The sequence below is a fragment of the Hermetia illucens genome, chromosome 4 (genome assembly GCF_905115235.1).
Source record: "Hermetia illucens chromosome 4, iHerIll2.2.curated.20191125, whole genome shotgun sequence".
NCBI classification, from domain to species: domain Eukaryota; kingdom Metazoa; phylum Arthropoda; class Insecta; order Diptera; family Stratiomyidae; genus Hermetia; species Hermetia illucens.
Window position 1 is genome coordinate 41,184,828 of NC_051852.1, and position 25,815 is coordinate 41,210,642.

At 41.8% G+C, this 25,815-nt stretch overlaps 1 protein-coding gene across 1 annotated transcript in view; it reads right to left on the bottom strand.

Annotated features, from left to right (window-relative positions):
• LOC119654322 (titin-like) overlaps window positions 1-23,257 on the bottom strand; it is a 383,147-nt gene extending 359,890 nt beyond the window's left edge. Inside the window, exon 1 of the mRNA XM_038059649.1 lies at window positions 21,936-23,257. The gene's annotated coding sequence lies outside the window, so the exon portion shown is untranslated. The remainder of the gene's footprint in view (window positions 1-21,935) is intronic.
• Window positions 23,258-25,815: the final 2,558 nt, after the last annotated feature.

A 25,815-nucleotide genomic window follows, 5' to 3' on the forward strand; every position in this document is an offset into this window, starting at 1 on the left:
GTGCTTTTCATAGGCCCTACTTCGATGGTTTTCGCGGTAGCTAGGACCGATATTGTGCGCGAGAGAAATTCCAAAATAGCTAGTTCGTCCCATAAGAGCACTAACATGAGAACAGGAAAAACGAGGATATACGACCAACCAGCACACTAGTTTTTGACCGATGCCGTGGAACGAGTAAGGAGGCAAAATGTCAGGGGCACCACTTACCATTTCACGGCATTACGGCCAAGTTTAATAATCGGATTTTTGGCGATGGGCTCCTTCATTTGAAGACCATTGATGAGACTACCTTAAAATGGCTCCATCATTTCGCGGTATTGCCTGTAGCAAAAAAGAAATGTCGGTGCTGGGACCAAAGTAAGACTTAATAAAATTAATGCCAAACAATGAGCTCTTCCAATTGGAGCGCACTAATGAAATTGCCTTAAAGTGGCTCCAAACGACAACTCACGCTATTAGGTTTGGCGACCGGGGCTGGAGGATAATATTCATGAGTACCAAGATGGATAAATCCACAGGAGTCGAGAGTTTCAGTTTCGTGTTCGAACTGGGCGAAAAGAAGCTGAGGGTGCCCAGATATTGAAATACTGAAATTCAATCATATTAAGAGCGTCATTTTTATTAAGGTTTTGTGTGAAACAAAACCTTATTAGAATCGAGACGGTGTCTGTCTGTCTGTCACACCCGATTTATTCGGAAACGGCTAGACCAATTATCACGAAAATTGGTGAGAGTATGTAATCTGGTGTTCCCTTTACATGCAGTAAGTGGCGCCATCTTGTGTTAAGTTTAAGGGGGGCTCCCCATATATGTGAATGGAGGGTGCAAATTTTTTTTTCACAGAATGTAGCCATGTGGGGTATCAAATGAAAGGTCTCAATTAGTACTACTCGAAACTCGTTCAATATTTGAAGTTCGGTGAAACATGAGGGAGTGAGGGCTCAAAATATGACCCCCAAAAAGTGTAACAGGTCTCGTTCTCAGAACCTATCCACCCGAAAAATCTGAAAAAAATCACAGTGATGCATCTCTATGAAATCTAGGCCTGAAAATATATCCGGTTCCGATATCTGATCAAATAAAGGTAATAATAGTATATTTCCACATTTTAGAAATTTACCCTGCAGCCCGCCTTATGTACATCCCAGAAGTACAAAATTTAGCATGCGTATAATGAAGAACATAATGCACAGTTTGGTCAAGTTTGAAGAAAATCCAATTATTACTAACAAAGTTATAGGGGGTAAAACTTTACCATTTTTCGTGAATTTCGTGCACTCTACAACCTGCATGACGTCATCATCACATGTCAATTCGTCAATACCACAACGAAATGAGTTCTTATGAATGGGGTCGGAAAGAATTATTTTGTTTTAGTTTTTTAGCCATTTGTATATGAATATCAATTACTCCAACCAGACATGTGTGTACGTAGGTATATATATGCGTATATGCGTGCTAGTGAACTTTGCGGGTAGTGCTTAATTCAGATAGATATAAGAAGTAATTGGAAATATGGATACGATCAATTTATGTACGTGCATATATATGACAGTATTCGGAAATAGGCAGTTTGTTTGTTTAGGGTGAGCGCAATATCTATGGCTGTAATATGTACGTATGTCCCGTAGTTTGGAAAGTACGAAGGATTATGTTGGATTTGTAGCTATATACGTATAGAAAAATGTGCGTTGAAATTTCTTACATAAGATGAACACAAAACCTTTATACCCGAAGCGCGAGCTTCCGGTATTCCGACTTGTTTTGAAAGTGAATAATGGCGAACCAGAAAAGGCTCTAAAACAAAACAGAGGAATGGTTCGTGTGAAGAGACGAAGCTTTGCAAATGAGAGCATGGAGTTATCTCGCCAAATGCGACAATTCTCAGAAGGATTGATCGTAAAGGTGTGCGGAACACCTGGTGACACCAGTGGGATCTAATTTGACAGCCATACATGCTTCTGACGATTTTCCATCACATATACATAAAACTACGCTAACGACAGAAATCATAAGGGTTGATCACATCAATCTGTAGCATCCAATAGCTCATCCTCTCTACTGGCAGCACATTTGGCACAACTTAAGACTGCCCTCAAAGCTGTGGTTCAGTCTAACAAAATCCGTGGAACTGGATCAATAGGGTTAGGATCTTTTGAATTAAAGATGCACAAAAGCCTATGCTTTCATGTCAAAATTGTTAGAAGCAACAATGCTGAAATAATTCTGTAACCAGGATCTAGATGCGGGCATCTTACAATACCAGTGGCAAGAGGAGATATGTGGCAATTGCCTCTGTTTGCATACCCTGTGATTCTGTTGGACCCGCTGACGGAAGAACTAATGAATGCCGATCAAGTGATATTGAACTCTCAATAGGTTGTGATGCACATACAATATATTTGTTGGGGACGTAGCAAATACTATCCTAGAAGGAAGAAGCTATTTGATTTCATCACTTCTGTTAGCCATATTACTGCGAACGAAAGGTGTGCCTCTAGGTTCGTCGGGCCAAGAAGAAATGAAGTAAGTGACCTAACAATTTGCGCCCCACAAATAATGGAGTTGATTAGAAACTGACTGGAGCTAGACGAGATCTCACTATCAGATCCATCGTTATTTTAAAATCTACCTGGCTATTATCGGCAAACAGACGGTATTACAAAAAAAATCTTAGGACTCCCTTAGAGAAGCTCTCACAAACTCCAGGGTTGAATCAATGCAGAAGATCTTGGAAGTACACCACCCCATCCAGACATGCAAAAGAGGGGTGCAAATTCTTTTTTCATCAAATATAGCCATGTAGGGTATCAAATTAAAGGTCTCGGTTAGTACTTTTCGAAGCCGGTCTTAGTTTTGACATTTGTTGGAGAGTGCGGAGATTTCTTTAACGGACCCATTCTCAGAAATTACCCAACCGAAAAATCTGAATAACAATCTAGAAGCTGCCACTTTATGGTGCCTAGGCTCCGGAATATCCTCCATACTGATATATGTTCAAAAAAGGTTAATAATAGTACATTACTATAATTTTTAGTAATTGGCAGTCTCTAACTTTCGGTTTCCCGACTTGTTTTTATCTACTGCTGATTGGTTTCTTCAAAGAATTTGAGTCTTTTAATTAAGACCTTATTTCTGGCTTGATAGTCGGCGCTTCTCCCCAGGATGCACTTTTATTTATCATTAATCGCATGCTTCACCTACATCTATGTTTTCCACATTTTTAAAATTCCTTTTGTATAGCTTTAGAGGTGCTCAGAGGTGGCGGTGAGGAAAACGGAGCGGCAACCCTATCGGCCAAACCAAAACCAAGTGGTCGAGGAGAACCTCCATAATGGTAGCACCGGGAGACGCTGTACTCACTTTGGTTTGCCGGTCGTCATGCAGTGGGCGAATGCTCCAAAGACCTAATCAGGGCGATCAGACCCGAGTCTGCACGAGGACTCATCTGAAGTGGCAAAATGATCACGAAACCTTACGAGGGGTATACTGGTACCATGGGAACCGGGATAGCTCCTAGACTCTCATACTTCGGATGAACTCCCCTTGTATGTGAGTACAGCTCGGATATTTGCGGTAGGCCCTCTAGTGGGAGTTTCATGGGGGTTATGGTTATGCTCAAGCGAGAAGAGACCTTCGGGCCTCGCCGTGATGTTGCGTTTCAACACGGGTGCCGTACTCCTTAGTTCGGTAGAGATTTAAGTATGTCTTGCATCCACCAGCATGAATGCTAAGCTATGCACTTGGTATAGACTGGTACCGTTGTTGCTTGTCTCAGCGGGGCTCTGTTTGTAGTCACAAAATCAATCCGTGTCTTAAGAAGACCGTGGGATTAAATCGCAAGACAGGTGCTCACGTTAAACTCTCAAGGACTTAACTGTATAGCTTTAGAGAAATTGGTAGAGTGATTCATCCGTTAGCTCTTTCCACAATCCCACGGCAGTATCTCCTGTGGGAGGTCAGACCCTGAAGAATGAGTTTTACTGCGACTAATGTGTGTGGCGCTTGCCTGAATTTTTGCGGATTATTTCTTGCGTTTTCAGGATTTTGTTGTTTTCAAGGAAGCACAATCTGTTTATTTTACCAGATCGGTGCGCATTGCTGTAGAATGAAGACCTCTAGGAATGGCTGCGCGACTATCCAAGAGACCAACTCGGAGGATGGTCGATTCATATAAGCCCTGAACGTGTATCCTAGCAATGATCAGCAGAGCGAAATTCGAGAAAGTATGCAAAACCACCTCAGAGGTTTAACTTCTACAATGCACATCGACTATTTCCTTTAGATAACTTGTAGGAATCTTGCACCTAGAAAATGGTGACTGAGTTCTTAGTGATACAGAAAAAGGTACTGCACAAGCGGCTCACTTGGAAAATGTTTCTGCTTCCAAATCAGTGAAAATCCAATTTCAAATTCGCTCTCATCTGCTAAGACGAACCTCCGCTTCAAAGCTAAAAATGTTGATCCCATTATCTGAGAACTAAGAGCTTCTGGCTATGACAAAATTATAAGCGAAATGGTGAAAGAGCTCCCTCACCATGCCACCAAAATCCTGATTAACATCTTCAACGCGGTGATAGGTATTGATTACCTCCCGAAGATATAACTTCTGTTATAATTACGGACGCAAAACCCGGAATAGAGCCGACGGATAAGTTAGCTTCGTATCACATAACAGAACTTTAAAAAATTGCTGGCATCATAATATTTCGTAGCAAGTCCGAAGATCATCCCTTACCATCAATTTGATTTCCCACAAAATCAAGGCACAATAGAACAGGTTCACCGTATTATTTCGGCGATGAGAAAAATTTTCAAAGAAAATAAATATTGCTTCACCGTCTTTCTTGACATTGGCCAGGTTTTCGGCAGATTATACCACAAAGGGCTATTGTACAAAAATAGAAAAATTCTAACGATAAACACGTATGATACCTTGAAGTCCTATAAAAAAGGTTGATTATTCCGGTTAAAATACAAAAGCTCCACATCCAAAGACTATCCTATCAAACTCGGTGCTACGGCTACGAAATCGTTGGCACTTTGGCGATCATAGCTTTTGATAGATACGAAGATATGAAGCCGATCTACAATTTTCTTAGTTTCCTCTGCACGGAGTTTTTGGGTGGGTGGTCAATTTGGGTGTCCTTTTCAACATGAGGGACTTAGGTCACAAGTGTTCAGACAGTGGGCTTAGGAACCTTAGGCACTGGTGTTAATAAAGAAGATACCGACACCTCTCTCCATGTCTGTCTCTTTTTGTCTGTATTTTTAATGGGCTGTTGGAGAAAACAGCGGCCATCACTTCTGTCAGGGGATTAGAAGACATGGACAAGATATTATTGCCATTTCGATATCTTCTGTTGTATTGTTATGAAAAGAAAAAAACTTGCGAATTATGTCCTATCACTTTTCGTCTAAATCTCAACTTTTTAGACCTTATTTGCTTTTAGTCGCATTTAGAATCGCAAGTGTGAAGTATCGAATGGTTTATATTCGGATGCATATTTTTGTCCTTTGTGACCATCATCAGTAAATGATTCCTGGTCGAGAGCAGTAAGTAAAATGGTTGATGATATTGATAACAATGGAAGGTAGATTCTAAATTGAATAAATTGAAGTAAGGGAAGAAGCCAACAACAAGAAGAGGAGATAGCGAGGTCAATTTACTCAAGCGAAAAAAGTGAAGTTCTTGAAAGATGCAAAAAAGTACCCGACGTTATACTGATTACTCTACTTTTAGATTGAGGCTGAATAATTGCTTTTATTCTACCCAGGTGTACTGCATTTTGAGCGTTTGGGGAGGTCAATCGGAAAAGTTTTCATTCATTCAATTTCGCCCACAATGACTCGAAGGGCACTTCTTACTCAACTCAAAGAACAGAAGTGGACTAACCCCAACCCCGCTGCACAAATTAAAGGATACTATACAATTAACACAGGGAGATGGAAAAATATCCTTTGCTACTATACTTCTACCAATCTTTTTTGTTGCATAACAGCATTGAGTTAGAGATTACCGTCAAGTGTAGTTGGAGCTGGAAAAAGCCAAAAATTGTTGGGTAGAAAATTAATATAACCTGTTGACAATTACCCCCTCGGAGCCCCATCGCCCCGGTAGCTAATTTTTTAGAAAGACAGTAAAAGGCGCTATTTTAGGAACTTCGTAAGTGTATGCCTTGTTTCAGAATTGAAGATCAAAAACTGCTTTTCATGGCTCATTCGTACCGGAAGGACCCGGGAGCATGATTGTCCTCATTAGGTTTGGCCTCTTAATCCTCTATAAAAGTAGAGATGATTGATGCGGGAAAATCAGAAGTAAAACCAGAGCTGAAGTGTAAAGATGAGTCCTCGATGTAACACGATGCAATTAATTTTACTGATCAACACTGTCCAGGCAAATAATTGGAGGAATGCAATAAGCTAAATCCCTTCTTGGAGGTTAGGAGTAGGATAGGCTGTGATTTCCTTTAAACTTCACGTCGTTCTCAGCGGCAGATAAAGAGAATATCAAAGAAGAATGGAATTCATTGCAGTTTTGTTATTTCGATAGTATATTTTGTGCTGTTAGATATTTGGCTCTATGAGAAGGGTCGAATGAAATGCTCAACGGCCTTGAAAATCTTGGGAGGATTTCTTTGATCAGGGCCAGTAGAAGACGACGTTGAGACAAATATGAACACAAAAGAACCGTACGGTAAATTTCGAAAGTGCAGTGGACCGGGCGCCTAAAAAAATTGGCTCAGCTCGAAGATACCAAAAAAAGCGTAAAGATTACTGGGTTTTTTCGAAGATTAGTACTAAACTGTGAGTATATAAAGCAAGGCAATACGCTTTAATTTGAGTAGATACATGATGAGGGTGAATCTAATTCATCAAAGCGAATATACTTTAATTATACTAAAATATCGCATCCCTTATTACTATGACTCAGCATAGAAAACCTCTAAAACATGATTGCATTACGGAGTCCCAAAGAAATAATTAAGTTACTAAAGATTTGATAATAAAATTCATCGAAAAGTTTCCATTCTACTGAAGAAGCATTCTCTTGTCCAAAGTTCTGAATCAATCAATAAAAGATTGACCTAAAGTGTAACATTTGGACAAAATTTGTAAAGTTGAAAATCAAATAAATCCTTACAAAATTTTTCCCTAGTCAGACAGCGACCTTTCCAATTTTCACCAGAATTCCCCAAATATTTCTCTAACCAAAAACCGAATACTCATCGTATCACACCTTCGCATCCTAAATGAAATATTACATGCATTATTCGTTTTGATTGATATGATTTTTTCATCACTTCCTTTCCGGGCTTTCAACGGGACTCTGTAAACGAATAATGTCCTTGACGTTGAAAGGGAAAATCTTTTCTTGATAAATTATAAAACTGGGGAAGATGAAAATCAGAGTCGCCTAGACTGAGAGAGAAATTTTGACGTGAAATCGTATATTGTGCACATGTGATGGAAGAGGAAGGAAGCATCAGGACATGCATGAGGAAGTCAATTTCTTTTGTGTGGATGCTATGAGAGTATGGAAGAAATCGATAAAGTGGAAGAGAGTGGCGCAGAGTAGAAAAGAGAGTGTGAGCTTCTCTTTTTTGGAAGCATGGGTGAAGAGAATTTAAACGTTAGTCAATTGTCTTTATAAGAAAATTGAAAATTAAAAGGATGTTACCAGGATTAAGATCAACTAGGATTCTTTGAAGTGAATTTTTATGGGCTTCCAACATTTTACAGATGTAGCCAGTGTTCGCAAAAATTTACTCCGACCACCACACCGTTAAAAAATTGACAGTTAAGATTTTAATCGTGCTAGAAGACTTACCATTACCATTTTCAACTATGAATCAGATATTTCGCACAACTTTTATCGCCAATACTAGATAGCAGTAGATCATCTTTTTACTAATTGAATAGAAGATCTGTCAAGTCGTGCATCTTTTTCTTTTATATCAGTTTCAATCCCTTTTAATTGAAACTGTATTTTGTGAAAAAGCAACGTGAGGGAGCTATTAAATTTAAGAGCAACAATGCCTGTTATTCAACAGAATTGATATCTGCAAAAGTCATTATAAGTTTCAGCACAGATTTCAAGATATTTAAGCAATATTAAGTCGAATTTATTCTGACTTCATGAACAGTAAATATCAATGGAGGGTGCCCATCGGCGACTGTGGGAGGCGAGTACTTTTATCAACGATGGTGTTTACTTCTGATTGGTGACTCTTAAATAAACATTTTCAATCATCTAAGTAAAGTTTACAAGATCTTTCTGTTTGTTGATTGAAAATGGAATCTTCCAGCCTTATTAAAAACGACGTTCTTGGACAGCTAGCCAACTGAGGACAAGTGAAATAGCACTTTTCCTATTTCGCACATTACCAAACTCAAAGGGGTCCTTTCTGAAATCGATAGATTTGACACATTGCAAATATTTAAATGCTCCTAAAATGGTCAAATTATTTCAAAAGGTTTTGTAAGCGATGTACGAATGGAAAACGTGCATAGAAAATTTCTTACATAAGATAAAAACAAAATCTTCATACTCGAAGCATCCAGCTCCCGGTATTCTAATTTATTTCTGTAACAATGTTTACACCCTCCTTCTACATGCAAAGGAACACCTTAAAAATGACCTTCTATATGAAGGTAAAAGGCCTACAAATAAGTTCAGTCGGTTTTTTTTTTAAATTTGAAGCTTTATTGTGAAAAATTGGTTATACATTCATTGTTCAAAGTATTGCCCATCGCTAGCCACAACTTTCTTCCATCTTTCAGGCAATTCATAGATACCATCGCCCCAAAAATTGGCCGGCTTGGCCGCCATCCATTCATCGAGCCATTTTTTGAGTTCGTCGTAATTGGAGAAGTGCTGGTCAGCCAGGCCATGCTGCATCGACCCGAGCAAATAGTAATCAGAAGGAGCAATGTCTGAAGAGTATGGCGGGTGGGGTAGGGCTTCCCATTTCAACGTTTCTAGATATGTTTTAACGGGCTGTGCAACATGTGGACGAGCATTGTCATGTCGCAAAATAACTTTATCATGCCTTTGCTGATATTGCGGCCGTTTTTTCTTGAGTTCGCGGCTCAAACGCATCATTTGACGTCGGTAGAGTTTACCCGTGACCGTTTCGTTCGGTTTTAGCAGCTCATAATATGCCACACCCAGCTGGTCCCATCATATACACAGCATGATCTTCTCACCATGAATATTCGCTTTGGCCCTCGATGATGAGGCATGGCCGGGGTATCCCCACGTTGCCCGACGCTTGGGATTATCGTAATGGATCCAATTTTCATCGCCAGTAACTATTCGATGCAGAAAACCCTTCCTTTCTTGTCGTTGGAGCAGTTGTTCGCACGTGAAAAAACGGCGTTCAACATCTCTTGGCTTCAGTTCATATGGAACCCAATTTCCGACCTTTCGGATCATTCCCATTGCTTTTAAACGGTGGGAGATGGCTTGCTGAGTGACTCCAAGTGTTTTTCCAAGTTCTTCTTGCGTTTGCGATGGATCTTGGTCGAGCAATGCCTCTAATTCTTCATTTTCAAAAATTGTTGGCCGTCCGGCGCGCTCTTCGTCTTCCAAGTCAAAATTGCCACTTTTAAACCGTCCAAACCACCTCTGACACGTTCGCACAGATAGAGCATGGTCACCATAGACTTCCACCAAAATGCGATGATTTTCGGTTGCTTTTTCCTTCATATTGAAATAATGAAGTAGAACTCCCCGCAAAAACACATTATTTGGTACAAAATTGGCCATTTTCGTTGATGAAAAAAGTATTGTTGTTTACACTTCAATTAAATAATTTATACTGACGTTTGTGCCTATTGACAGTAGCTTTCTGATGAATGTTTTTAAATATGGATCAATGGAATAAAAAACAAGCTACGCCAACTATTGTGAAAACCGACAGAACTTATTTGTAGCCCTTTTATATCATCACAGCAGAAATATCACAAGTCTCAGTACCAGGTCATCTACTGTAGAATGAAACGTATAACGCAATTCTCACACTTCCCGTCCCATAAAAGCCCTCGATTGTCGATTTCACAAATAACTTGACGGCTGTTGCCACCGTAAAACTTTAGAAGGAAGCGGAAGTCAACACAAGACAGGAAGAGAAGACAGAACTGATCATGATAACGGATTGCATGGATAAGAACATTAACATAGTGCAATACGGGTGACATCCGATTATCTCAAAATCGGCTAACAAATGTCTGGAAGTGATGATCAAAGCTAAATTGAAGTTCAAGGGACACCTGCAATATGCCAAAAGGCGGTCAATGCCTCGACGTGCGGGTAAGATAGAGTCGTGTGACGCACCCTAGGAAACGTCTACTGAACCAACACCAACAGCTCTACTACCAAACCCTATCTTCACATCCATGTGGTGGCCGCTGAGAGTTCTCTGTTAAGGGAAAGCTGCAGACGAAGAAGGATGAAGGCGATACTCGCGTCTAAAAGCGCGAGAAATTGTACCAACTGGTCCTCCAGGTTGGGGGTTCGGTAGGGCCAACAACCCTACACGACAACGAAAATGGATTAACGGTTTGCGCACATTCTCCTGGAAAGTGTGCTACCTCTACAGATCGAATGCTGTCCAGCAGCTAGCCGATACTCGGTCCCAATATAATACTGATGTTCGCTGGAGAAGAGCCACTACACCATATATTATAGTGGACATCTAGTATACCACGTGCTCGGAGTAGGTTTCTTAGTCAGCCAAAAAATTAAACCTGCTATCGGCTTTCAAAATATAAGAGAACCGCTATGCACTCTGTGCTTGGGGGACAAATTTAGAAATATAAGTTTCATTAACATTCACGCCCCTACAGAGGAGATTGCAGAATCGGAGGGTACCGTCTAGGAGGTATTTGAGCGGACCCTCGATGCCGGTCCCAGGTATGATATCAAAATCATTGGGGATTTTAACAGCCAAGTAGGGACGGAGTCCGTATTCAGGCGATACGTTGACCTCATAGCTTACGTAAGGATACCAATGATAATGGACTAGAAATTATTCAATTATCAGTGTCACACGAAATGGTTGTTGGAGGTACCTGGTTTGCGCAGAAAGCGGTCTACAAACAAACGTGGGCCTCTCCAGACGAGAACACTCATACGGGGAAGCGACTTCACAGATAGAAAAATTAAGCCTGAGAGAACCAACAAGTCTGTGAACTCCAAAAAGTACAGGGAACAACCGCACGAGGCGCGGAAACTTTGTCAACAAGTTAGCAAAATGAAGCCTTATACACTTCGGTACTTATCCTGCTGAGACAAAGAGAGAAATCAGATTTCTGACCACCAACTGAAGACGACGAACAAATGCTGCCACCACCAAGTATAGAAGTAACGTTCCGTGCAATCTATCGCCTTAAAAATCATAAGTCACCAGGACCCGACGGAATTACAAGCGAATTGGTTAAATATGGAAGCGACCAATTACGCCAAGTGATTCATCAGCTTATGCTCAAGGTGTTGGAAAGCGAATTAATGCCGAGGCATTATCTGTTTATGAAACAGAAGAAGAACAGAACATAACAAGTCGGGAAACCGGAAGCTGGACGCTTCAGGTACGAAAGGTTTTGTGTATTTCTTAGTACGTAGCACGTAATATATGCATATGTCCACTTTCGGGTGATATTGACATTGATAGTCATCAATTTTCAAAGAAGCAACAATTTCGATGTATTATAAATTTGTTAGTAATAGTGCGATTTCCATCAAACTTGGTATGATCATGCTCTACATTATAGCCTACATCACTGCAGAATTTCGTGCCGCTAGGATAAATTTAAGGGGGGTTTCCAGCCAATTACAAAAAAATATAGTAATATACTATTATTAACTTTCTTTGAACAGATATCGGTATGAAAGGTATTTCGGAGCCAAGGCACCAGATAGTGGCAGCCTCCTGATTTTTTTCAGATTTTTCGGTTGGGTGGTTTCTGAGAATGGCCCCCTTAAAGAAATGATCACTTTCAACCCCCCGCACTCCCCACGTTTCCAAGAAATGTCAAAACTAAGACCGGCTTCGAAAAGTACTAATCGAGACCTTTAATTTGATACCCCACATGACTATATTTGATGAAAAAAAATTTTACACCCCCCTTTTGCATGTATGGAGACCCCCCCTTAAATTCAACGTAAGAGGATATAACTCACTGTATGTGCGAGCGTTCACAGTTCCCACCTTTCTACCAAATTTAGTGTCAATCGCTATAACCGTCTCCGAGAAAAATGCGTGTGACGGACAGACAGACAGACAGACAGACAGACAGACAGACAGACAGACGGACAGACAGACAGACAGACAGACGGTAAACCGATTTTAATAAGGTTTTGTGTTTACACAAAACCTTAAAAAGGGAGATATCACGCAGTGCAGCAATTATATCACATTGCTGAGTACCATCTATAAGATTTTCTCCTCTATCTTGCTAGGTCGGATAGCCCCATACGACCAGAACACCATTGGCCCATACCAAAGAGGTTTCATTTCAGGCAAATCAGCAACAGGTCAGATTTTCTCTCTGCAGCAAGCGATGGAAAAACCGTTGGAATATGGACATCAGTTGCACCATCTTTTCATCGACTTTAAGGCCGCCTATGATAGCCAGGGTAACTGTATACGACCATGAGATAATTCGGTATCCCGACGAAATTGGTAAGACTGACTAGGCTGACCCTGAAAAGGCACCATCCTCTTTAAGTTCACCCAACTACTGGTCTATGCTGATGATATCGACACCATGGGGAGAATGATCCGAAACGTACAAACTCTCTTCATCCAGATCGAGCAGGCGGCGCAAGATCTTGGGCTGCACATCAATGAAGATGAAATATATGGTGGCAACATCAACACTAAAAACCAACAACATCAAATCGCGTCAAACAAGAAGAATAAAGATAGGAGATTACAAATTTGAGACCATTGAAGATTTCCCCTATCAGGGTCGAAAATCGTAACCGATAACAGCTAAGACGATGTAATCCGTGCACGGTTGTTGGCAGCAAACAGAGCTGATTTCAACTTACAAGCAGTGTTCTGCTGGAAATGTCTCACCATAGGGTCAAAGCTCTTACTGTATGTATGATATTTCTCGGAGATTTGGGTTCTTAGCAAGAAAAATTGCGAGCTCTTGGCTGCGTTCGAGAGAACAATCCTCCGAAGAATATTTGGCCTCTCCATGAGGTTGGATGATTCCGTAGCCTACATAATGGCGAAATCTACGAGCGATATAACAGTCTAGTTGTGGATAAAATCCAGCTGAATAGGTTGCGCTGGGCGGGTCACTTAATCCGTATGGATAAGGATGATACAGCCCGGAAAGTGTATATGGGCAATTTCCATGGTAGAAAAGAAGACGAGGCAGACCCCAGACAGCTTTTAGGGATATCGAATTGGTGGACCTCGGAGCAAAACCGGGATGTCTGGAGTTCCTTATTAAAGCAGGCCTAGACCGGATACCAGTAGTTACGACGTTGATGATGGTGATGATTTCTTCAGGTTGTTCAAGATGTAGGAGCATGCCTGAGGACCCCAAGTACGTACCTTTCTATTATCTTAGGTTTGAAGCTGACAGAAAGTGGCTGGACTACCCATTAAACGTGAATGTATACCATAAGGATATAATTGAGGAGATGCTTGGCTTGTAGTTATTTCCAAATCAAAATGTTGGACTAATTACTAAAGGAGGTCAGAGCGAGGTAAGCTCAGATACACTGACCCTGAGCTAAGGCACTAAATCTGTATAACCTTCGAACGTTCCTATATGCACTCTCAACCAACACGCAACATGCAAGTTTTGCTTCGAAGCTTGCTGCTGTAGTAAGTGATCATTTCGCTTATGTGGTAAATGTAGAACTTTAGCCTGAGTTCAAGTTACATTCTATAAAGTTGTTACAGGTCAATTCATGGAAGGAGCTGTTATTCCTAGAACTGTCGTCTAAATCTGTATAGTATCCTTATTCTTACTGCAACCGACTTTTGTTTCGAGTTTAATTTTAATTTCTGCATCACCTAAATTATTGATGTCCTTCACACTCTTATAGGCATTTTTATCTCCGTTCAATTATCAAACGAACTTTAGCGCTTTTTTAAACGATACTTTGGTGTAAATTTTCATGCATACATTCGTCATTCGTGCATTATTTCTAGGCTCACGCTAAGCCATTGCCATTGTGACCTCTTCCCCAGTTGAACACAACACGGATAAAAGGTTTCCATCTATACTTAATATTTTACTTTGGTTTGCTGGAATATGTTTTAGCTCCATCCAGGACTTTCCACCATGCTTCGAATAAGGGCGAACTTATCATACAAACACATGAAATGCTTTCAATGCGACAAGCTTCAGCGAGGTTAGCTGATGGCACTCTGGAAAGCGCTCCTCTCCTTGCCCTGCAATAATACGGAAAACTTGACGAAAATAAATAAAAGTGTCCGACTAACGCTTACGGTAATTGCAAGGTACACCCTCACTACCTGAGAGCTGCTTTCGGACAAGATATTGACTGCGAAGTTCCGCTCCAGAATGAAGACCACTTCAACAGTTCAGTATAATTCACCAGCGAAGATTTGCGATAGAGAGGAGAAGTGGGTTTTCCATGAGCAACGCAACGTCCAAGAGAGGCCTAGTGAAGGTGATCAAACACCCGTTTGATACCACTCCGGAACACCATGCTCGAACTTGTGATGTGGAAACATGATTTTGATGGCCGTAGCGATAGCGGCGAGAGCTTTGGAACAATCGGATTGACTACATTGTGAGCACTAGTGGATTTAGGAGCTGTTTTCTAGATCAAGGTAACAGGAAGGACGCTGACATCAGCCTCGAAAAGGATCATTATTCAACCGTGGCTTGCTTTCACTTTAGTGGATGATTGGTTCAACATTGAAATGCTGAGAGGATTCGATGTTTGCTCTGGAAATCCATTCCTTTGAATTATCCGATATGGATTGCAGAGAACTATCACTGCAAAATGATTAAATAAAACTCAATTTTGCGGAACATTAGTGGCCTTGGAGAAGTATTTCTATCCATACAAGAAGCTCTCAGCATTAATATTTAAGGCTTTTTATCTGTTACAAATCTGTTTTCCTCCAGTTTGTAGTGGCTTTTAAAACGCTAAAATATTCCTAGCTTCATAATCAACAACGTTCTCGTATTAAAACAACTTGCAAATTACTTGCAATTTCGTCCAGGGAGTAACTTGACTGAAGTGGTTGCATGGTGGTCCAGTCCGCCGTCAAGTGGATGGCGGATTCAAGATTCCTTCAATTTCCTAAACAAAATCTATTCTAGCTTCGGCCGGCTTAGACCTGAATGTTATTAGGCGGTTTTGTCCTGAATATAATTCATACCCATGATCTGTTCATGCGTTTATATAGCAGGTCAAATGCCACTATGTAGCCACTTCAGTCAAACTGCTCTAAAGGCAGAGGTGAGCCAGCGTCCGATGAGTTTCCTCTGTCTTGGACGAAACTGGAAGTCACATCACATATAGATTTTGAATTGTAACTTGAAAATATATCCCTCAATGTCTCGTATAGGGACTAACTTCACGAATATGACCTTTGCTTATGAAAACTCCTCGATAACGGTAGTGAGGATTCTCACAATGCTTGCTTTCTCCAAATTGAGCGGGAATTCCAACGATATAAATTAGGCATTCCGAGCCTAACTGAAGTTAGGTGGTGGGACCCTGGAGAATACTCCCCTCCCTCTTGTGGTAATGTGCTTTTGTATTCTGGAAAGCCAGCAGGCGTGAACCTAGCGTCGGATTGCTTCTTACGGCTATCGCGAAGCGCGCTCTCTCCTTGACCTGGGAGCCGGTTTCTGACAGTCTTCTAACTGCAAGATTTCGGTCCAGATTAAGCAGCATCGCAATTGTAGAATGCTACATAGCAACGGACATATAGTAGAGAAAGATGCTTTCTATGAGCAATTAAACGCAGTTCAGGAGGCTTCCTAAAGGTGACTTTATGATCGTGATGGGGGATCTGAATACCTAAGTGGGATGTTACAAAACCTTGCTCGGATATGCGATGGAGAAGCACGGTCTTGCCGACCGTAACGATAACGGTCGGAGGTCCATGGATGTCTGCATCTTCCACCGCCTCGTCATTGGTGGCACATTGATCGAGCACAGAGCATGCCATAAGCTCAGTTGGGTTTCAACTGGCCGACGCCGTACGAGCAATCAGATCGACCACTTCGCGATTAGCTGTAGATTTAAGAGTTGCCTCCTGAATGTGCGTAACAAGAGGGACGCTGAAAGGGATCACCATCTGATGGTCGCTAACCTTCGTTTGCGTGATGCGTTCGGCACGTCTCCCAGAGTTCAACATCGACCGCTTGTATGATCCAGCCGACACTCTGCCACCGCCGATACACTGAATAACCGATATGAAAATATCGAGGAGCATTGGGTTGGCATCAAAAATGCCTTTTTTCCCATGTGCTAGGCAGGCCGTCGACCACGTACCCGGCTGATTGCGGAATCGTGGAAGCGGATCGATGATCGATACCGAAAGAAATTCCGTGAAGTTCAGCGTAGTGTACGCCGTGACAAGAGAGAATTTACTATTATACCGGTCAGAGAATTGGAAGATGCCGCAGATTGCAATGATTTCAGAAGTGTATACCGCATCACGAAAGAGCTTGCATGTGATCACAAATCTTTGGATGGTCCTGTCGAGGACTTCTCATCCACAATGATGAGCAACTGAAGAGATGGAAAGAACACTTCACCACGAGTCTTAACCGTATCACATCCGGTGCAGTTCCTTCCCTTGTGGAACTTTTTCTCCAAGCAGAAGAGAAATTATTTCGGCCTTTAATGCACTCAAACGAAGTAAAATGGTTGAGATTGACGGTCTCCCCGGATTCTCCGGCATTGACCACATTAAAACCCTACGGATCATTTTTGAACAGCGCCCGAAGTTTAGATCGTCGCTTCATCTGCTCTTCATCAATTGCGGAAAAGCTTTCGATAGTGTGAACAGAGTGTATCTGGAATGCTCTATGAAGGAGGGGAATTCCGGAGAAACTAATAGCCGTTATCAGAGCGACATATGATGCCCCAAAGTGACACGTGCTGTACTAAAGTAAAATACCATGGGAATTTGAGGTCTAAAGCGGAGTCCGCCAGGGCTGCATCCTATTACTGACATTATTTCTTCGTCCGGAGGACGTGGAAGAGTTCAATGGACTATGACATATTTCTTCAAACACCTCGACTACGCTGATAATATCTGTTGGTTCCCTCACCTGATCAAGCACCTTGGCCAAATGGCTCTGGATTTGGAAAGAGAGGCAGATAGAATTAGAATTGGACTGAAAATAAACACCAACAAAGCTAAGGTTCTGACGAGTCATCGTACTCACCTTACCTGTATTAATGAGCAGAGCATCGAAGGCGTTGATCAATTTGTATATCTAGGAAGTGTTGTTTCTGCCGACGACGGTGGCGCCGAACTGGATGCTGCCCGATGCATTAACAGCGCTAGATCCGCTTTGGCTGTCTAAAATCCGGAAATTCAGTTACCTCAACACCAACATCAAGTTAAGATTGTTCTGCGCCAGTTTTTTTTCTGTGCTGCTATATTGGAGTAGCACATGGAAAGCCACCCCCACTAGTACCCGAAGGCTCCAAACATTCGACAACACCGCACGCGATGTGATCGGAAAATGTGGATAGGTCACACATTCAGAGGGGTGGCAGTTGCATTCCCAACCATAATACACTGTGAAATCCACTGTCAATGTGACCGAAAATGGGTCACCCTAAGAGCGGAACAGTAAAGGAGTTGAGGCGTCTCGGGAAGTCCTAGGGTGACTGAGAGAACGGAGATTTGGAAGACATTGAACAAACTTGATCCAATTCTTATAATATTGCTTCTAATGCTTAGTATTTTTCACGTCTGCTGTTTGCTCATAGATCTTAACGAATTAGTCTACAAGCTGCTCTCATTGCATCTTTACCTCTACTTATTTGTTCCAAAGAAGCTTCTCATTTAGAATAGTTCCATATATATTTCACTTCTGCGGAAAGTAAGAGGATTATTTCCATTATTTTTCGAAGGCAAAGACAACGCAGTTTCCTCCTTTTTGCGGTATCATTTGGATTCATGCCTGAGGCGCCAACTGCCAACCAAATCAACGTCGTGTTTTACATTTCTACATATCGTTCTGAGGCCTTGATCAGCAGCCACGTCATCCGTATAAGCTTTGGGGTGTATTGGCATTATTGTTCAGATAGCAGTTAATCGATCAACATCTGTAGAGGTGACGTTAGGGGCACCTTGACGTTGCTTTTGTCGTCAAGTAGCGATAGACATTGACCTCAACGCATAGCTGTCTCTCCATTAGCATAACATAGATCCTCTTAACTAAAGTACTATAACATTAATACAATGCTTTTGGCAGCCTCACAAAATCCTACAAAAGACGAACAGCCAAAAGCCCCATCAAAATTCACGAATACCCTCAACGCATACTTGTCTTTCAGCGTTGGGTTTTCTACCTTGTAAAATAAGGGATGAAGAGCAGTTTCGCAGAACTTACCATGTTGGTAAGCATGTTGGTTTCCATTTAGAAAGTACGGCTTTAACGCTTTCTGTCAAGTGTCACGATCAATCAGTCTCTATAGATATTTCAGTTAAAGAAGGAATGCAGACAGGTGATGTACACAGCTGAATGGAATTGTCGCGAAATGTGGAGTTCTGGCAGCAACCATACATCGCTGGCTGGATGAAGGGAAAAGCGAAAGGAGGCAGCTTCTCCACGTGGTTGGTAACAGAGACCCTCGGCGTGGGAGGCGATCTTTCTTTGATGGTATTGGGAGGTTTAGCAAGACTATTTGATAATATGGATTCCACAGATGAGAAGCGAACTAATGATGGGCTGGCGGAATTGGATGCCAAGGAGAATCGGACTTTCCATTTATTGGAGAAACAGGTGAGCGTGATGAAGTCTAATTACGAATTATACAACGGGACGAGGGGGCAGGAAGCGAAAGAATGAAAGCGAATCATGTTGCTCTATGCAGCTTTAGCAGCGGCTTTGAATCCAACAGCGAATCCGGTGAACTTCGAGGAGCGACGGAGTGTTGTAATCGAACTCTTTTTATTAGCGCAGTTGGAAATTCAGTTTTTGCTGGACTGTCAATGAACTCTAAGAGGGATCATTGAGAGCGCGAAATATGGAAGGCTACACCCAGGTCTACTTAATAATCAGAACCTGCTAGCACTGTTGAAACAGTTACCAAATCGGGATCCTCTGAATGTGGACACTTTGAGTCTGGATCATAAATTGTTGGATCAATTGATGAAGGTTCGAATGGTGCAAAGTGGTCGCGAGCTGCTGTTTCGACTTGATGTGCCATTGTTAGAGAAGTGATTGTTTCAACTCTTCCGAGCGTATGCTATTCCGGCGGCCCTGGATGGAGGGTTTCATTACTAGTAGTGCCGACCAACATTTCGGCCTGATGAATTAGCGAATGTACCCCGATGTTGTCGGCAGCTGATGAGACACGGTTCGTATGTGAAAAGAAAGTCGCTATCAGTATGTCGGCTGAAAGGATCAGCATTTTTGCCAAAATTGGTAAAAAGGGCTGCCGTGGCAGTTGGGTTAGCCTCTGAGATGGAATAATTAAAATGAGCACGCGTAACCACTGGCTCTTTATCTTGAGGAAGGTAGTGGCAGTTACGATCCTCTGCTCAGATGGGCGAGGAGAGGATAGGGAGTGTTGGTACTTGGAGAGCGGTGGGTTTTGTGGGCGGATGGGTTTCGCTTGACGTCGCAAGATGTAGTAAGAAAAGAGGTTTCCATTCATACGGGTCAATGCTGTGACGTGGTTCAACCGGTGGCGCAGCGAAAGTCGGGCGGTGGAGAAGTTAGCAAGACGAGTTAAGGAGGAGGAATTCGTTCGACATCAGGCAGCGGGGAGACTGCTTATGTACACATCAGCAGCTACACTAGGCATAATGTTCGTTATTATCATTGCAGTGGTGTTGATGGCATATGTCAGGCGGAAAACATTAGGACGAGATCAATCGATTAGGTCAGTAGGACGACATCAGTCAAATGCAGGCAAAGGGACGTCTTCGGTCGGCAGACAGCAAGCAGAAAATAGAGATATGCTGAGAAAAGGACCACCCTTATCGAGCAGCAACCTGTCGAGGAGCCGTCCAGTAAAAATTCCGATTCCACCACCTTTGCCGTTGGACATACGCACAGTCACCATACAACAAGAGGGGTTAGCATCGTTTACGAACCAGGCTTTATCAGGGAAGAATAGTGCCGAATGTCAGTAACATCCATCTCGATGAGAAAAAGCTTCACCCAGCGATATTGGACACTGTCCACAGAAATCATCGGCATGTGTGATGTTCATGACAAAACGGAATTAGATTAATAGAAAAACTATCTATTTTTTGGGGTAGAAGGCATTGTAACGAGTTATTAATGATAATATATAATAATTATAGTAAAATTAAGTTAGTAGTATCATTTAGCAGGCCAAGATTGACTCGGGGCAATTGTCGCTCTCAGGGATAGCTAAGGTAGGAGAGATGAGGTGACTCATTGGGCGCGACCGGAAAGTGTGTAACCGATATTGTGATGGAAAGTGCAAGCTCTGTATTACAATATTCGGAACATACTTGTCGGTTAGTATTGTATTATGGAATGCTGAGTGTTTGCATAACAGCACTAACCTCTTAAACATGTTTTGAGGTAATCGTGGGTCGGCAAATGGAAATAGGAAAGTAGGTTAAGGTAGGGCAAACAGTAGGTTAAGGTAAGGCAAAGGGCTAGTATAAGCATAAAGAAATGTTAGAGTTAGTCGATGTTAAAAAGCGAACCCGTGAGGTCGGTAAAGGGTGAGTAAAGTAAAGTAAGAAAATATGTAAATTATTTAAAGGAGTTTTAAGTGACATAATGTAATAAAGTGAATTATGAAAAGCAAATAAGAGTTTTGGTGATTTACGAAGAAGTGAATAGTGATAGTGGAGGTCACGACAATGTTAAACTGTTGGATTTGTCATTCTTCCCAGGCGTTAGTGTAAAGACCACCTGAAACTTCTGCCCAAGTTAGCCATGTAGTCCAGGGAAAGACGTGCCAGGAAATTATTTATAGAGATCGCTCCAGGTGCTTTATACCCTCCTTACGCACTACTGGATAAAACGGAAGCTACGACGTGTTTTCTCTTATAATTAACCTGATAATCTAAGACAATCGCAGCGCCTGCACACAGAATTGGCTTGGCATGGTTGCTTTGAAAAAAATTGATATGAGGATATCCTAGCCCTCCTTAGTGATCCAACACCATAGCTTTTGACATTCTGATATGACGGTTTAAATTGTCAGTGCATCGAGTTGAACTACTAGTATGCAATGCATTTGGAGTCCGAATGGGGTACTTGGCTTGAAACAGTCTTTAAGAGAGTTGTGTGCGTATACTGGACACTTACTCGTTGAAGATCAAAATAACAGTGGATAAGTCATAAATTAAGAAACATCGATAAGTCTGTTGATGGCTAACTCGTGCGGCGGAATACATTATCTTAGAAACCTCGACTAGTGGAACGCCTTAGAACAATAGTTGGATAGAGCAATAGAGAAATGAATGGAAAGTAAATCTGTTTTTATTTTTATTTAATTTACAAACGCCGGCCTGATTTCGACCCTTTTCGAATTTCGACAGATAAGTAAAAAATCACAGGCGTGAACATTCTTCCCTCTATGGAGGCGACTCATAAAATTAGCAATCAAAGGCTTTATAGCTGTTTCGAAATAAGGAACCCACACTGGGCGCCGTTTTTCAATATTGGCAACATAAGTTTTAGATACCCAAATCATTTGTAAAACGCCTTCCAAGCTGCTGGAAAGCGCGTAGGATACTTACTTCCATCTGTAAATAATAATCCTTTTCAGATTTCCGCTTTGCAATAATCCTTTTTTGAGTTGATTAGCACATATCGCACACATGCAACCTACTCTCCTTACTTGGAGTAAAAATCCATTACACTTTAAAGCTTATTCCACTCTCCACTCCTCTTTCTCTTCACTTCACACAAATAAGAAAATTTCTACTGGATATCCACTTGGGAAATTTCTCAATTTTTTTTATGACTTCACATATTTTAACGAAAAACAATTAAACCGGGAGTTTTGCGGTTTCACTGGCGGGAAGGGGGCACGGCGTCGTGTACTTGGGGAGATGCATTCAAAGGAAAACAAGCACACAAATGGTCCACACTTGAGGAAAGAATAAAATGAGGCAGAAAAAACGCGAAACACGAACGAGACTGATGATGCGACGATGGAAGGAAGGAAATAGAGATGCAGCGAGTGATGCTGAACTAGTCTCGCCGTGGAAGCAATACTGCCGCAGCGATAGCCACTGGGCTCATGCAATGACAGCGCTGTCGACCGCGAAAACCAAATTATTAACACGACGTGAAACACGCACTGGGTACTGATCACTATACTATCGAGGAAACTACGAAGGGGAGCTGAGCATTACAAGATCCGGTAATAGAATCAGAGCGACTCCTACAACAGCAGCAGTCACGCATCAATCTTAAATTTCACACTTGCGACCAAAAGCGCGGCTTCCAAGGGTGTTTCCCAGACCAGGTTCGTGCTCGTAGACCCAACAGTTCTGCAGGCTCTAAGTACCCTTCTGTTTTCGCTCACGACTGCCCAAAAGTCCACAAAGGTAAACGCTAAACAAATTATCCGGAAGCAACAAGAACTCGAGGAGAGTAGTGAACCGTTTCACGGGTCTAATAGGAAGGCGAGTTGGAAAATTCACGAGCTCTTTTTTGGCGAGTGCGATTTTGCGCAAAGGACAGGAGCCACCGGGTGTGTGGGCGGCAGTCTAGGGGCAAAATTATTTACACTCCCTTTTTCGCCCATTCCCGAACCAGGATCCACTCACATCACCGTGCACCAGATGTACATGTTTCCTCTCTGACATTTCTTCACTTTCCCAGCTCCTCTGACTCAACAAAACCACCTTTAGTACTTCCTTTTTATCTCACACATATTGCACGAATCCATAAAATCCAAAACTCCACTCCCAAGCATCCAGCGAGCCTTATGGCGAATTGGCGCGTCTGTGTATGTGTCTGTTGACCAATATGTCAAAACTGCCTTTCAAAACTTTGTCAAAACTGAAAACAAATGACGACCGAGCAAAAAATCGGAGTGTATTGTCGCGGGCAGTCGTCAAAACGTCACTGACGTTACAAGGTTCTCGTACTTGAGAGACAAGCCAAAGAATAGTCGATTCACCCCTCATAGGGAACGGAAAGAGACCAAGAGATTGTTTGTTTACTTGCCTCAAGGTGACAAAAATGCGACGCTCTCTTGCAAGTGTACGAAGAGAGCACGTGCTCGGTTTAGCCGCAAAGCGTTTTCGCCGCCATTAAGCCAGACACCGGATGATGGATCCAGTCGTGTTTCTTTTGTTTGAATCGTCTTCAGAGAGAAAAAATTACAGACTCAACTGTCAGGCGCACCCGAACAGGTACGTGTGTGGTTCAAAAAAACCAACTGTTAACGTTTTGACAAACCAGCGAAGGTGAGTTACCCAAAACTCCAAATCAGTTCACTTGTTTGTTTGTTCAAGCTGCTCCTCCATGATTGTTTATTTACCCAAGCGATACATTCATCTGTTTCCAATTCGAATTTTTTTCAGTAGCTTACAATCGGAGTAAACCCAAATTACCGTTAAAAGGAATTTCTTTTGTGGGTATAAAGGAGACAGCGAACATGTAAGTGGCACTTTCTCGAACGCTGGAACGAGATGAATATTGGCACTCGAACGTAAACAGTGGAATCTGTTAGGTGGCAGCCATTTTGAAAAGAAACGGAATCCATCTCGCGTAGAGCCATCTATTGCATGGTAGGTGAAGTTTTATTAATAAAGCGCCTAAATAGTCTAGCATATACTTTCAGACATTTTGGGATGGAATGAATGTGTCATGGCTTCAAGATTTCCATATAATAAATCAACGATGTTGAATCTTCAGGAAGGCGAGACTTGAGGGTATATTGACCTTATGCTTCGGGATCGAATCCTGTGTGTCATGGGTGCTTGAGCTTGTAATTGTCCCACTTATATGGGCTTATTATTTGTAGAACGTTCAGTGTCCTAATAATGAAACTGAAGCATAATCTCTAAACATCCAAACAATTTAGAAAAATTAAAATAACACCAAAATTACGTAACAGGAAATTTCTCCTTTTCAGGCACCGAAATAGTCTCTCATGCAAAAGGTTTCTCGCTAAGTAATTTGGTTTGGCTTTTATGATATGTGCTTCTCAGCTTTAAGCGGGAAACACGTTAGCAGATTTTCCGAATCGACTTTTTTTAGTTGGATTAACTTAGTTATCCCAGGCAACGCTGCAAAAATGTCAAATGAAATTGACATTCCTTTGGATATTTTTGTTTAACCCTATACCCGTCCCTCGTCATTACAACTTAATCCCGTCCCTTAGGCACTCAGTGCCCCCCAGTGTATATGACATGGAAAATCCCAGTTCCCATGCCCTCTGTTTTTTCAAAATGAAATTGTTATGGGGAAGTTTGTATGTATAAAATATAGTTCTACTAACTATAATGTCTGAAAACTAAAAAAATATTAAAATTATATTAGGTTGGGGAAAAAGTAATGTCGTATTTGTGATCGAATTTTAACGCTTTATTTAACATACTTAGAATTATCCGATTTAAGTAAATCTGCGCCGTTTTGTTCGCAACCTTGTTGCCATTTAGATGGCAACTCCATTATCCCCCTCTTATAAAACCCCCCTCCTTATTTCGAAAAAACTCAGCCAGTTTTCGCAAGCCTCTTTTGAGGCTCATAGTGGATGGTTCCCTTCCAATCCCACCAAACATACAGCAAAACCTTCCTGGCCGTCAATTCGGGCTTGGTGATGGTTTGGGCCGGCCCGCCAGTCACCATCCGCTTCAAAAATGGGTCGAATTCGTTCCGTTTCAGCAGTGCATCGCAAGCGTGAACTCGTGTGAAACATCCAGCTTTTTTTGGAATCCAATCTTCTAACAATGGTTCCAAACGGTTTTATGGTCTTTACCCAGTTCCTGGCCAGTCGAGCGAATGCTCACATGCCGGTCTACTTGGATGATTTCGACGATTTTATCGGTTTCTACGACGATTGGCTTACCAGTACGGGGTATATCTTCGACATCCACTACACCAGAACGAAATCGATCGAACCAACGCTGTGCTGTGCGAATCGTTTCAGTATCGGGCTCATAAACTTCACAAATTTTTTCGGCCGCCTTAGTTGCATTTTTACCTCTCAGGTAGTAAAAATGGAAAATATGACGAATAAACCAAGGAAGAATCCTTGGTGGACTCCATCTTTGACGCGTTATAACTTGAGACTGAAACCGTCAAAGAGACACCTGTAGCCCAGATAGTCGTCTTCAAATCGCCGTATAGTATGACCTGATGCGATAAGTACAACACAAAATATGTTTAACTGTCGCCATCTATCGACAAAATACGACATTACTTTTCCCCAACTTAATATTATTTTAAATTAATGATCGAATGACGGCGACACGTTGCACAGGGACCGGTTTCCTGGTGAAGAGTCGCTACACCATATATTATAGCGGCCATCCAGTAAACCATGTGCTCGGAATAGGTTTCTTAGTTAGCCAAAAAATGAAACCTGCTGTTATCCGCTTTGAAAACATAAGCGAATGGCTATGCACTCTGCGCTCGCGAAGCAAACTTAGAAATATA